The 14,913-nt window shown below is 36.0% G+C and overlaps 1 non-coding gene across 1 annotated transcript; it reads left to right on the forward strand.

Annotated features, from left to right (window-relative positions):
• The first annotated feature begins 14,432 nt into the window (after positions 1 to 14,432).
• Positions 14,433 to 14,539, forward strand: LOC119808528. The gene has a single exon (XR_005284464.1). It is a non-coding gene; the product is annotated as a U6 spliceosomal RNA (small nuclear RNA).
• The last annotated feature ends 374 nt before the right edge of the window (positions 14,540 to 14,913 follow it).

The following is a 14,913-nucleotide window of genomic DNA, read 5'->3' on the forward strand; positions in this document are numbered from 1 at the left end:
CATCTGTCCTGAGGAAAATGATTATCCAGCATTCCCATACTGGACCTTGCAATCACTTTAAAACAGACTTCCTCTTTAAGTGGTTTGTTGTTTTCCTGGCTTTGCTTATGACAATGTCTCTATCTATATCTATAACTGTAATTTCTGGGTGAGGGCATATGCCAAGTACTGCGAGCGGCTGCTGACTGGCCTGAAGGGCAGCAAATGGCTTATTTTCAAGGACTGTCTCAAAAGTTAGCTGAACACATAGATCAGGAGCAACAGAAACTCCCTGCTGCCACCTTGGCTCTCAAAAAGGATCTAAAGGTGTTCCATAATGCACTCAAGCTAACTCACAAAGACACAAAAATGTCTATTAAGGTTGGTCCTACTGCTATTCAAATATCCTCAGCAAAGAGAACAAAAGTATTGGGGCAATCTGTCTTTTTAAATGAAATCTACTTTGCTTCTGAAATCGAAGAGATCTGCCTACTGAATAAGAACCAGTTCATCTAAACACTGTAAACCAAGGCTCAACATTTCCATTCAAGCACCAGGAACATGAAGCCATTGTCCAGCCTATCATTCATATAAGGACCTACTGGGAGCTACTACAGTCTCAAGCCCAATGAGAGCCCTTTTGGCATTTAGGGCATTGGGTCTTTGGGATGAGCCCTGAAATAGTCCCTACATAAGTGGCCATACTGTCTATATCCCCAGCAAGTACAGTCTGGTGGAGCAGAATTATCATCCTTGTCAAGTTTGGTATTGAACAGGGCATTGATAGAAGTTGTTAGGGTGGAAATGGGCCTGTTCTGTGTGTCAATATAATGGGTGGCCAAGACCCACTTATAAATATCCTCATTTCTAACAGGTGCAGTGACATTATGGGTGATGGTGTTGAGCCCTTCCAAGGTTGGCTGTTTAGTAATGATATCTTTGGTAAGGCCAGATGGGACACACTTTTTAACAGCATTGTTGACACGGGTCAAAAATTCTGGAAATTATTCAGCAACCTGTCACACAAGATTGCACTGTCCTGTGGCATACAAAGTTTGAGGGCCTGAAGGTTAGGTCATACACTTGTTACGAAATTGGTACTTAGGCCAATCATGGATTGTGGAAACAAGGATCGGTGTATTGTCTGTAGCTAGTAAGCATGTCTTGGGTAACATTAAGTCCAAATTGTAAACGTGTATGGTTTGTCTATGCTACATCATCATAAGCAGAGTGCCTTTGGAGGAAACCTGAGGGGTCAAGACCTGCCTGAATGGCCCATTGTCTGAGTACTTGTTCAAATAAGGAGAATGGGGGTAGGATCAGTCTCCTCACATACCTTTGCATGGCTCCCAGCCTGCTCCCAGCCCTGCTGCCTCTGGAAGGGCACATAGCTGACAAAAACAACATCACTACAGCCATATGATCCACACAGTGCCTCTGGACAACAAGGACCTGTTGGAAGGTCCTTTATTGGATCTACCTCCTGGGTGGTCATCCCTTATTTGTGAAGTATCAGGACAAACTATGTCATGATGAAGAAGAGTTCCTAACTGGGAACACAAACAGGGAAATAAAATAAAAATGTAGAGATAGGAACTAAGGCCCCAACTAACTGAGGACTTAGAAAAACCAAACATAGGGGTCAAACTCACCAAATTTAAGAAGGGCAAAATCAAGATGTCAGAAGAAATTTGGGATTGGGACAGCAATGGAGGAGAAGTAAACAAGGAAGAAAAATGCCCAAAAGAGGGTAAGGAGGACCCCAAAAGCAAGCAAAAGAAATAGGCCTTTCACATTGGGCACCAGATGTTTTGGGCTCATTGCTGCTACCTGTTGTGCTATCCCCATTTCTGGGAGGGGGGCAGGAGGTAAGAAAACACAGGAGCAACTACACAGATTCTGAAAGATTTCCAGTGTAAAAGCTCTTTATTGTAAAAGGGTCAGGGTTTTTATAGGGTTAGAAAAATTAAGCTGCCTTGGAAACATTAGTTGGCTCATTTGAAACTGGAAGTTGCGATTGGCCAGGAATGTATATCATTAGTTACTGTGCTTTTGATCTGCTGATTTGTTATTTTGGCCAATTTCACTTATTCATTGTGAGTTTGCATGTGTTTATTTGTGGCATGTGCTATGCCCTGCCTCAGTACATTTCACTAAGGAAGTCTATCTCTTGAGCTAGTGCCCCCATGTAATAGACACTGTATTCTCATGCCCTCCATGAGGAACAGATGGTAGTAGGCATGACTTCTCAAAAATAAGTGTGTGAAGAAGTAAATTAGCAAGTTCTTATAGGATAGAGAACTTTTAGCAATAACAATTTTGTCTTGCATCTGAGAAATAATAGACTATTTCTCTTATTAACTCTTTGATAATTTTATGCAATGTGTTTTATTCATATCCTTTCACCAGCTTCTTCCAGAACTCATCTTCCCTATACAACCATATGTATATACTTTTTAAATTTTAAAAAACTCCTCAGGAGGTCCTATTTGTGCTGTCCATACATTCTAATACATGTTGCCTTCGACTGCAGTGTGGTTGACTTACATGGATCTACTGTGAAGGAAAACTGACTCTCCTGAATGCTATTAATTATAGCTGGCTCCTGAGCTGTTGTACTCATCTCTCCATGCTGGGACCTGGTCTGGTTTGAGGCTTCACAGGCCCTGTGTATGCTGTCATAACTGCTGTTAGAGCATATGTGCCGCTACCCTGATGTGTCCAGAAGACACATCATCTTTTAACCATCTACCACCTCTGGTTCTCATTGTCTTTCTGTCACTCTTCTGTAATGGTCCATAGACTTATAAAGGAGGAGGAGATATGAATTGGAACACCAATTGAGGGCTGAGCATTTTATGACTTCTTGTTCTCTATATTTTGGCTAACTGTGAGTCTTTGTGTTAGCAAGTATGTGTTTTATTGATGAGGGTTGTAAGATGAATTAATCTATGTCCATAACAATAAGTCATTATGATTGTTTACTTTTCTGTCACTTCTGCAAAATAAGAGTAGTAGATTATCCCCTAAATTATGATGAGCTAGCCATAGGTGTTTGGCCCAACAATAGTGCCAGGTATGGGACTAATCTTACAAAGTAGGCCTTAAATCCAGTGATAAAGTAAATGACTGCTCCCATGATATTGAGAAAACTATTGCACCAATGGGCAAGTTCTGTCAAGTAAGTCTTTATTGAAGCTATACTTCACAGCTAAATAAGATTTATGGTCACTTTTCTCCTGAAGTGACATGCACTTTGTAGCATTTTGAAAGCAGATAATAAGGATGAAGTTTTCAAATGAGTAGTAGTTAGATTTCTCCATGATTTATGATGTAAGTATGTAATCACTTTGAAAATCAGTGTTGGGATTCCTCAAAAAGCTAGAAACAGATCTGTCCCATAATGGCTCTACCACTTGGGCATATAAACAAAGTACTCTGTATCATAATATCAAGATAACGGTCCATCCATGGCTATTGCTGTTCTATTCACAGTGCCAAGAAGAAAAGGCCATATAGATGTCTACCAACTGGTGAGAGGATAATGAAGAGTGATTTGTTTTCACAATAGAATATCATTCAACTGTTACAAAAATGAAACATGAAATCTGCAGATGTGCTGGATAGTTTTATGTCAATTCAACACAAGCTAGAGTCATCTGAGAAAAAGGAATCTCATTTTAAAAAATCGCTCCAGCATTGAAAGAGATATCTGGATAGATGGGGCCATTGTGAAATTATGAAGTAACCTGATGCCAGGGAAACTCCCAGGAATACACAAATGATGCCATTAAAACTGCTAGCAATAGCAGAGAGGTTGCCTGAACTGACCTTCCCTTGTAATAAGATTGTAATCAGATAGGTGCCTACCCTAATTATTGTCATAGAACTATCAACCAGTAATTGACAGAAGCAGATGCAGAAATCAGCAGCCAAGCACTGAGGAGAGTTCCAGGAATCCAGAGATGTAGGAAGGATTATATGAGCAAGGAGAATCAAAATCATGACACAGAACTCACAGAGACTCTGGACCAACAGCCACGGACTCTGCATATTACCAACTTAGACTCTCTGGGTGACAATTGTGTAGCTTGGACTGTTTGTGGGAAGCCTAGCAGTGGAACCAGGAACTATCCCCAGCACATGAGCTGGCTTTTTGGAACCTATTCACTATGGATACCTCACTCTGTCTTGCTGTAGAGGGAGGAGCTTAATACTGCCTCAACTTGAAATGCCATGCTTTCTTGACTCCCATGGAAGGCGTTATGTTTCCTGAGTGGAGATGGGGGAGTAGATAGGGTGGTGTAGAAAGGAGGTGGAGGGAGGGAATGGAAGTAGGCAGAATAGTGGTTAATATGTAAAATAATATGTAATAAAAATTTTTTAGAAAGAAAATATCTCAGTAATATTGAGCTTTAGGAAAGCCTATAGTGAATTTTTTAATTAGTGATTGATAGGTAGTGCCATCTCTAGGATGTTGGTCCTGGACTCTAAAAGAAAACAGGTTCAACAAGTCACAGAAAGCAACCAATAAGTAGTACTCCTCATGACCTTCCTGAGTTCCTGCCCTCACTGTTTTTGATGGTGAACCCTTATAAGGAATTGTGAGTAATATAAACCCTTTCCTTCCCATGTTGCTATTAGTCATGGTATTTTATCACAGTATAGTCATGCTAACTAAGAAAAATTGGTACTAGGATAGTACCAGGGATTGCTGTGATAGATCTGAACATATTGTGGGGCTGACTGGGGAAGGACCTTGGAACTTTAGACTAGAAAACCATTGAGTTGTCAAAGCTCAGTGAGCTTTTCTGCTGTAGCATCAAGATAAGAATGTTGAGAACAATGCAGCCAAAGGAGGTCAGGCTTGTGAAGTTCCGGAGGAAAATTTGAGAGTCACTAAAAGACTATCAGAGCCATTTATTATTTTGAGTTGAAAATCTGTGTTTCTCGTTATCAGAGGTGGAAGAATTAACTGTGATTAACAAAAGACTAGAACCTTTGAAGTAAAACCTTTGCTTTACTAGGAAATTTGAAGTTTATCAGCGAAACCTAAGAAATTAGCAGTGATTAAGATGGGACCAGCATCACTGACAGGAAATCTTCTTGGAAGAGTTTGCTCGGAGTCAGCACATGGAAACGTTGTTCCAGAAGTAGCTAAGATTGTGCCTCTTGAGGCATCCAAACTTGGTAGTGTTTAAGAGTTACCCAGTTAGTAATCGTTTTGAAGGTACAAGGAGTCACGGAAAGCAGCTGAGGCTTGGCACCGTTGCGTGCAGTTCTGTCCCAGATATTGGACATTGAATGATTTATATTATAGAAGTTTTGTTTTGCTTTGATCTGATTATGACTGTGCCTTGATTCTTCCCTTTTGAACTAAGAAAGTATTAACTTATTTTTGACATTACAGGATTCCCCATTTAAAGACTTTCAATTTTAAATGAGACAGGAGAATTTTTAAAACTGAATTAAAGTGTTTGAATCTATGAGTATATGACTTTTTAAGTGTGTAAAGTGTTTTATATTATAATGTTTGTATCACTGTGTAGGCATGGTTATGAACAATAAAGTAAAGGTAGTGGCTTTACAGTGATGTGTTTATCTGTCAAGTTGATGAGGGGTTTATTTTGCTGAATAGTTTTATGTCAACTTGACAGAGCTAAGTTCATCTGAACGAAGGCAATAACAATTCATAAATGCTTTTTCATAAAACTGGGCTATAGTTAAGTCCATGGGACATTTTCTTAATTATTGATTTATGGGGAAGAGCCCAGTCCATTGTGGATATTGCCATCCCTGGGCATGGTTATCTGCATTCTATAAGAAATCAGGGTGAGCAAGCCATGGGTAGCAAGCTAGTAAGCATCACTCCCCCATGGCCTCTCCATCAGTTCATACTTCCAGGTTCCTACCCTGTGTGTTTGATGAAAAACTGTTATATTGTTATACAGAATTGTGAATAAAATAAACACCTTCCACTCCAAGATGCTTTTGGTCATGGTATTTCATCCCAGCAATAGTAACCCCAAGGAAGACAGCAGGTAAGTGAATGTGGCTAGAACCAGTCATTCTAAGCAAGGCAACACTGACTCAAATATATAAATAATTCATTTTTCCTTTTCTTTTTCCTTTTGATATTAGCTTTGTGATTATGAGATATGTGTGTTTCATTTGGAGTACTCATAGAGGTTGGAACTTTTCCTAGGAGCTTTGAGAAGAGAGAGGGGAAATTTAAAGAAAAGGGTGATATAACACATTGCTCTAAAAGTGAAAAGAGAATAATCTAACAAGAAGAGATAAATTGAAACAGTAAATTAGAGGGTAGGGGAGATGTGGGCATAAGGAGAAAAATAAATAGCTTTAAAGACCTTTCAAAGAAAGTCATTGGAAACTTGACTAACAAAAGTTCAGTGACAGGAATAGATTATGTCTCTTCAAGTTGTAGGCCAGTAAGGTCCCTGAAACCTCCACACATTACAAGCTATTGCCTGCCAATGGTATAGGTTATCCTCCAAAAGTTGATATGACTCAATTACTGAAGACACCACAAATAATGAAATATTTATAAATTTGGACCCAATATATTATGATTCTCGCTTTATGCCAAGTATATATTGGCGTATGGTAGAGAGATAATACTTTTAAATATTATTATTTGGTTTATGGAAGTTGATAGAGGCTTTAATATTTCCCCCAAAAATCCATTTATCTGACAAATTAATTTAAGCTGTTAATCCTGATACTGAGTAAGAAACATTAGTCATAAGAAAAGTTTTCCCTGAAGGCAATACCTATGACAAACCTGTTGAATAGACATTGAGTCTTGGCTCGGTGAAAACAAAGGACACCTAATTACAAGCATCTATCTTAAGACCTTGACTTGAAATAAAAGCTACAACAATTAAAATTTGGTCATTTCTGTATTGTCTGCTTGATTTCAGTTTGTCTTGAGTTTTGAGATACCATATTAATACACAGTCCAGAATGGCCCTGAACTCAAAATTCTTCTACCTTTGATAGTTAAGAATGCAGATGTGAGAACTATGCCTACCTAATACATTCAGCTTCTACTAGAAGCAATGTAAGTGTTCTCTAATGAATATTCCTAATTTTAATATTCTTGCAGAATTATATCAAACACAAATGAAGTCATAATCAAATTATTTTAGTAAAGCATGAAAATACATAAAATATAAAGAAATATGAAATTTAGAGAATTTAGGGACTTCTAAAGAGAATTTATGTAGAGAATCCAAGGAATTAAGTTATAAATATTAGAGAAACTGAAGATGAAATCAAAAAATAAATAAGTAATAGGGTTCAAAAATAATGTTGAAATAAAATAAAATGATTGTAAAATTAAAGGACTGGCAAAACAGAAAACAGATTTACCAAACATATCACTAAGGATAATTGGTTTAAGATAGTAGTTAACATTATACGTTTTGAGGTATTTATTGACACATTTCAACAGTATAAAGAGTACGAAAGATAAATGGAAGTTACAACTCTTAAAATACTTCATTTAATATTTATACACACAAATAATCTGCTTGGATATAATCCATCCCTCTTTCTGTATCCTCCAACCTCTTCCCTAACCCTTCCCCACTTTACTCTCCCACCTTATTGTGCTCATTAAGTCTCTGTGTTTTTAATAGTTACTAAGTCAAATTAGTGCTGCCAATATGTGAACAGGTTGCTTGTAAACAATGGAAAATAAGGTAAATTTAGGAAAATAAAGAGAGAAAGAATGTTCAATTTCTTAATTCAAAAACAACAAGGGGAATATAGTTAAAGAGTAAAAATGTGTAAGTGTGAGCATAAACTAAATGTTAAATACTTACAATGAATTTAGGGTATATATTCAAATGTCAAACACTATTATTTATTCAATAATAGGCATTTAACTTCATAGATATCCATTGCATCGAGGCAGTTAACATATATAATATAATGGTTGAAAGCAAGGATGAATTTAAAAAGCATATGTAATACCATGAAGAATTGGGAAGATGTAGAAATAATTAACACATTTAATAAAGGTACATAGTTGGTATAATAGCAGAGGAAATATGGGTTTTAAGTCTGAAAGCATTCCTGAAATTAGAAGAAACACATCTTTGCCCTAAAACTTTGAGTAAACCAAGAAAATATATTATTAATAAATAATCATTTTGTACCTAGTAAAATTGCTCTATTTCTGGAAGACACTACATTATTTACAAGGTAAAGACAAATTAACTTTGTATTAGAGAACCTCATCCCACCTAGATAGTGCTAGGATTAAAGGCTTGCGCCAACACCACCCGACATCATGTGACTTTCAATGTAATGTTAATAACATTGAATGACTCTTAGATCCATAACTTCCAAGATGAAAATAATTTTCCTCTTCACAGGATACCTGGATGAAGATTCCAATTTTCTGAAGTCAGCCATTGCACTTAGTCAAATCTAATTTACCCTCTTTTTAGTGTTGAAAACATCAGTAATATTATCTAAAACTTTATGAGCAATGTAACTATTGAGGTCACATAAATCAAGGATTTCTTAAGATAAACTTTGTCTTAAACTCAAATTTACTAAAAAAAATAATGAGATATTAAAATAAAACCTGAAAACTTCTACAGGAAGCAAAGGAACAATTTTAAGCAAATATTTCAGTTGATCACTTTACAATTCAAGTGTTAGGTCAGCACCAGAATGGTAAATGAATATGAAAAAATAATGGAAGGGGTAAATATACTCAAAATATATTGCACTCATATATGAAAATTGCCATTAACACCTTATACAGTACAATTAATAAACTAATAATTTTAAAGATCTTTAATGTTTTAAAATGTGAAATTAATAATGTGAAAAAGAAACATCAAGCTGGAAACAATTCAAGTTAGATTTAAAATCAATGTCTACTCTGAAGTGATTACATTTAGAAAAAATGCTGAAAAGGTTGAAAATTTGAATATGGATTTTAAATTATTATAAAACAATATTATATTTTATAATATTAGAATTATTCATCCAAACAAAAATTTGAAAGGAAATAAGGAAAAAAAACTCTTGAAACATGTTTTAAAGCATCTTATAGTTAGCTCTAAAGATCAGAAGAAGGTAGATTTGATACTTCCTTTTCATCCTTTTATTGTGTTATACATTCCTTGAATAATTTTTAGCTTTCATTTACTAAAAAGTACTGATTAGGTCAGGCAAAAAATGCAGTCAATACAAAGAGCTAACTTAGAACACTAGGATGACAAGGAAAATCTTTCTCAAGATGGTGTTTACATTAGATTTTAGAGTATTATCATTTCTCTCTGTTTTCTTCTCTGTGCAGTTACTTCCACGAATCTGGAGTCGCCCTTAAAGAGTGCCAACATTTAATTAATAGATTCTGACTTGTATATAATATAAAATCATAATGGACTGTGTTGCTTTCTTGATATGTCTCCGAAATGTGAATAAAGCAGCACCCACTGCAATGAGGTATTTTTTTTATCATAGTATCTTTTAGTCTTCTTTGCTCTCTGATGGAAGGTTTTAAGGGACTGCATTCCTGTTGCCATTCCCCTAGGTCTACAGCAACTCATCCCTAACAAACAGCTCAGCATATCTTGTCCCTTCAGTATTGTCTAAGAGTCATGCTGTGCCTTCATAAATCCCTCTGCAATTTTCCCAGTGGCCAAATTTATTTCCTTCTATTATATAACAATCTGGAGATAAGATCTCCATCTTGTAGCAAGCCCTGCTTTAATAAATCTTAGCTGATAGTAAGAAAATGGATCAGTGGTATAGCTGAATCATTGTCAAGAGCTTCCTTTGGTAGATGGCATGTTAGGATATAAGTTATTATTCTCGTTGCTTGCAAGTCAAAAGATTTAAAAGATAATTTAAGATTAAATTTCCTGTGTTATTGACAAGTTAGTGATGAAATCAGGACACTGTTTAATGATTATGCTACTTTTATCCCATGATATAACTATTTTCCCCTCAAGAGAAGGCAAGGTGTGACTTCTTCCTTCATTTACACTTTTCTTATTTGATAATGTTGAGTGTGGATCATCACTGAATTGAGGCAATGCTTGAACATTTTTATACATAATTATTCTTGATCTGTTATCATCATAAGTGCCGTTTTGAATCTCAATTTGATGGCTAAACTCAGGCACAGAAAATTGTTTACATCACCTGTATAATGCTACGGTTATTAAGTGATGGAGCACAGGTTAAAATAAACTTGTTGTCCCCTCACCTTCCATTGGTTGAATAGAAATAAAACAAAGTGTCTCTGAATTATGAGTCAAATATTATTGAAGGGTGACACAACCATGAGCAGAAACAAGTTTGGGATATTTATAGCTCTCTCTCTCTCTCTCTCTCTCTCTCTCTCTCTCTATCTATCTATCTATCTATCATCTATCATCTCTCTCTCTTGTGTCTGTCTGTCTGTCTGTCTATCTGTCTGTCTGTCTGTCTGTCTTTCAATATTTTGTTTACTTTTAAAATCTGGAATATCGTCTGCAGTATTAAGATAATCTGAATCGCATAAGACATCATACAACCAAAGGTCCTCTTGTCATGAATTTGAACATTTCTGCTTATGATTAAGTCATCAGCTTTGCGATGATAAAGACTGACCAGAACATTCAGAGAAATAAGCAATACACAAAAGGCAATAGTGGCTACTTGCCAAATAGTATAAAAGTGTTGCAGAAATTATATATGGAAAGAAGAAGTAAACATGAGAATTTTTTCTCAAAGTAATGTGGGAATGGATATTCATCATTATGTTGTCAAGAAATCACAACCAAAGAAAACAAAATGACATTAATTTAGTTCCATAATAAAATAGTTCTATAAAATAGATGATTTCCTGGGAAATAGGGCTCAGAATAAGGGTTTAAAGGTGTGGCGGGGAAGAGATTAGACAATCCAATCTGATGTTCATCATGTCTTTCTCATGAGGTTCGGCCACCAACAGGCTAGTTCGCTCCTGATGGCCAGGCTGCAGTGTATCTCACCCACACAGTGCACAATGAATTTCATAAAGTGTGAAAATACAGTTTTGTTCTTGAAAGCCATTTTCATCTGTGTCATCCTGCCTAGTACTTCATTTGTTACACATTTTCCTTGGGGTCAAAACCTGCTTGAATATTTTTTTTAATGACAATCATTAATATCAGATCTAACCCACAGATGCATGAAATCTGAAGGAGTCTTTCCTTGAAAAGCAGGAAATCACAGGTGTCATTCACCCTCAGCTCCAACTCTCCACATACTCTTAAAAATTATTTCATTTTGGAGTTTCTCTGAAAGAAACTAATATTCAAAGATTCTAAGAACCTTAAATTTCAATACTGGAAACCCAGAGCTGGAGAAGTCAGAGGAAAAACAAAGGAAAATATGACAAAGAGGAAGAATTTATAATGGAAATATAATGGAATATAATGGAAAGCAGGACAAACCGATGGCTTACATCCAAAGTTTAAGGCAAATCCTTCTTTCTAAGTTTTAAAAACTTTATATAAAATGTACTTTTTGCAAAAATTCTTGATGGCTTAAAGGACCCATAGCAAGTGCACTGCTTCTTCAAAGTTAAAAGTAAGGTATATGTTGAACACTGACAGAATAAATGGTGTCGGTAGCTGATATTCTATGTAGGCTTGTTTTGAGGAAAGAGAGGAAACCGTTGGCCATACAGATAGAATTCTATGCAGTAGAGGAATCTGTCCACTTTTCAGCAATGGCTGCCCTTGTGTTCTCATCTTCTCTTTCTGGCCAGTTTTTGTCTGGTTCTGACATCTCAAGATTGCTGTGCAGTGGTCTCTAAGGAAGAGATGGATCACACAAACTCTGAAAAAAATCAATGTCTTACTTTTGAGGAGCATAGCTCTATACTTTCCTTCATTCCCCCTTTCCTTAACCTTTCCTTGTCTAAAGATGTTGCATTGCTCATGTAAGTCACCAAGAAGCTACAGAGATTCTCATCTGTCTGCTCTAGGTTGATGAGGAAAATGCTATCTTCTAATTGTCATGGATTTCTAAACAGAGTCAAGGAATCAGGGCTGGAAATGTAGCTTGGCAGTAAAATATTTACATAAGTTACATAAGACAGTAGGATCCCAGCAGCATGAAAGGTAAAAAGGGAATATAAAATGTTTCTTACAGCAAGAATGGCCCAAGAGTAACTGCCAAGAGTCTGTGTTTCAGCATATTATTGCTACCTCCCGCATTTCTGTGTGATCTGTCTTCTGAACAAAGGACTTCAGAAGCTAATAAGAGTTCATGTTAGAGTATTATTCAACAAACAACCAGTGATCACCAGTTGTTTGACTCTGGAATTGACACTAGGACATCACTCCTCATTCAGGAGCTGTCCCCATTGCATGTTTTATTACTGGAAATGATATATGGCTCTAATATTGTTGGGTACAATTTCAGATTCCTACCATTCTGAAACAGAGAAAAATTCAAAGGCTCTGACAAAACAGTGAAAATTAACAGACAGTGAGCATTGTACTGAAATATCAGGCTATGATTCAAAAATGTCTTAGTATTGTGTGTATCAGTTATATTAATAACCTGAGTCATCACACATATCACATATCCCACAAATATGCACATTTTATACATTTTTAATTAAAAATAGATTTAAGAATCTAAATAGAAAAGTAGAAAAGCCAACAGGCATGAAGTGATCACTGCACATTAAAATTGTGTATTAAATTATACTCTGTACCTAACAAATATACACAACTAAAATAATAATAAAATATTAACTTAAAATATTCTTCTATACATAGTCTACAAAATGGTAAAAAAAAGGTTAGTACCAACTTAAAAACAGTTTTAAATATTATTTACATGTCTAAAGAATTTAGAATTGTTAAATATAATTGATTTTCAAAGACTAAAGCATTAAATTAAAAAACCATCAATAGAAAAAATTTCTCTTTAATTATATACTATCCATGAATAAGAACCATGTATTTCAGTACTGAGGCAATGATCAGTGGATACAAGGCCTGTTGCACAAGCATGAGGACTTGAGTTTACCTCTTCCAACACCTAGATATTGTGTGAATTGTGTGAGACAGGGATGAATATTGGAGTATAACTTAGGTCTTGACCAGTGAGTCTAGGAGATTCCCTGATCTCCAACTTTAGAGATAGACTCTGTGGGATAATGTTCTTGTACACTGTAAATATTTGTCACTTGTATTAGTTAAAAAAATACTTATTGGCCAGTAGCTAGGCAGAAAATATAGGGAGGATTACCAAGCTAAGAGAATTCTGAGAAAGGGAAAGGCAGAGAATCAGTCACCAGCCAGACACGGAGGAAGCAAGATGAGAATACCTCACTGATAAAAGATACCATGTGACAAAACACAGACAAGAATTATGGGTTAATTAAACTTGTAAGAGCTAGTTAAAAATAGCCTGAGCTAATATGCCAAAAATGTTAATAGCTAACATAAGCCTCTGTGTGTTTCTTTGAGACTGAGTGGCTGTAGGACCAATTGGGATAGAAACTTCTTTCTACACACTATCTCAAAAAATATATGATACAGAGTGATGAAGGAAGACACCCAATAAAGATCACTGGCAGCCAAATACACACACATGTCCAGGTAACACTAACATAGGGCTATAAATTTCTAGGTTGAGATCCTTATTCAGCATGCATGGCCACATTAAATTTTCTTCTATTTTTTGATTTATTAGATTTTTTTAAAAAAAATACCAATCCATTTTCCCATTCCCTCCCCTCCTCACATTCCCACCACACACCTTCCCATGCCACCCCACTACATCTAATCCTTAGAGAGTGTAAAGCACATTGCCTTTGGAAGGTCCAAGAACCTCCCTACTATATCTTGGCTGAGCAAGGTATCCACCCAAAGAGAAAAGGATCCCAAAAAGCCAGTACATTCAGTAGGGTTAAATCCTGGTGCCAGCGCCAGTGGCCCCTCAGTCTGACCCATCCATGCAACTGTCATCCATATTCAGAGGAAGTAGTTTGGTCCTATGCTTGTTTCTTCCCAGTCCAGCTGGAGTTGGTGAGCTCCCGTTAGCTCAGGCAAACTGTTTCAATGGATGAACCCATCCATCATGGTCTTGACCTCCTTGCTCATATTCTCATTCCTTCCACTCTTCAACTGAACTTTGGGAGCTCAGTCCAGTGCTCCAATGTGAGTCTCTGCCTCTGCCTCCCTCAGTGGCTGGATGAAGGCTCAATTTTTCCTGAATAATTGTGAGAAAATACAAGCATAGTGCTTAGTTTCTCTTGGTAAATTTTTTAAATTTAACAAGATAAATAATAGCTAAATAGAATCTAATATGCTATTGTTGCTAATTACCTCCACTTTCACTATAGAATTACTATATCCATGTACACATTTATTATATAATCTACATACATATACATATGACATGAAAAAGGCTTTGTTGTGCTCACTTCAGCAGCACATATGCTAAAGTTACAGTAACACAGAGAACATTAGCATGGCCTCTGAGCAAGAAAAATATTCAAATTCATGAAGTATTCCATAAAAATGGCTTTGTTAGATGAGTACTCTGACAATAGAAAAAATGAATACAAATGTATTTTACATATGTCATGTTCAAACAGAAACTTTATGTGTGAATTTGTACTTTGAGTTGGTTTGACTTACCAAGTAACTAAAACTAATATAATAGTACTCTTCATTATTAATTTTTCCTTTCCATTTTATACTCTTGGTTTCTTTTTCTAATTTTATGAAAAAGATTTAAGAGTGAAATGATATGCACAGTAGTGTATGTGTGTGTTGGTGTACACATGTGTGCATGTAAGGAGAAAGAGCCATATCCAGAATTCATTTTCTAAAGTAATTCAATCCAGTTCAGAGACAGATTTAGTGAATTACAATTAAATATTTCATAAACAGT

Source organism: Arvicola amphibius, chromosome 2, assembly GCF_903992535.2.
Source record: "Arvicola amphibius chromosome 2, mArvAmp1.2, whole genome shotgun sequence".
In the NCBI taxonomy this organism is placed as follows: domain Eukaryota; kingdom Metazoa; phylum Chordata; class Mammalia; order Rodentia; family Cricetidae; genus Arvicola; species Arvicola amphibius.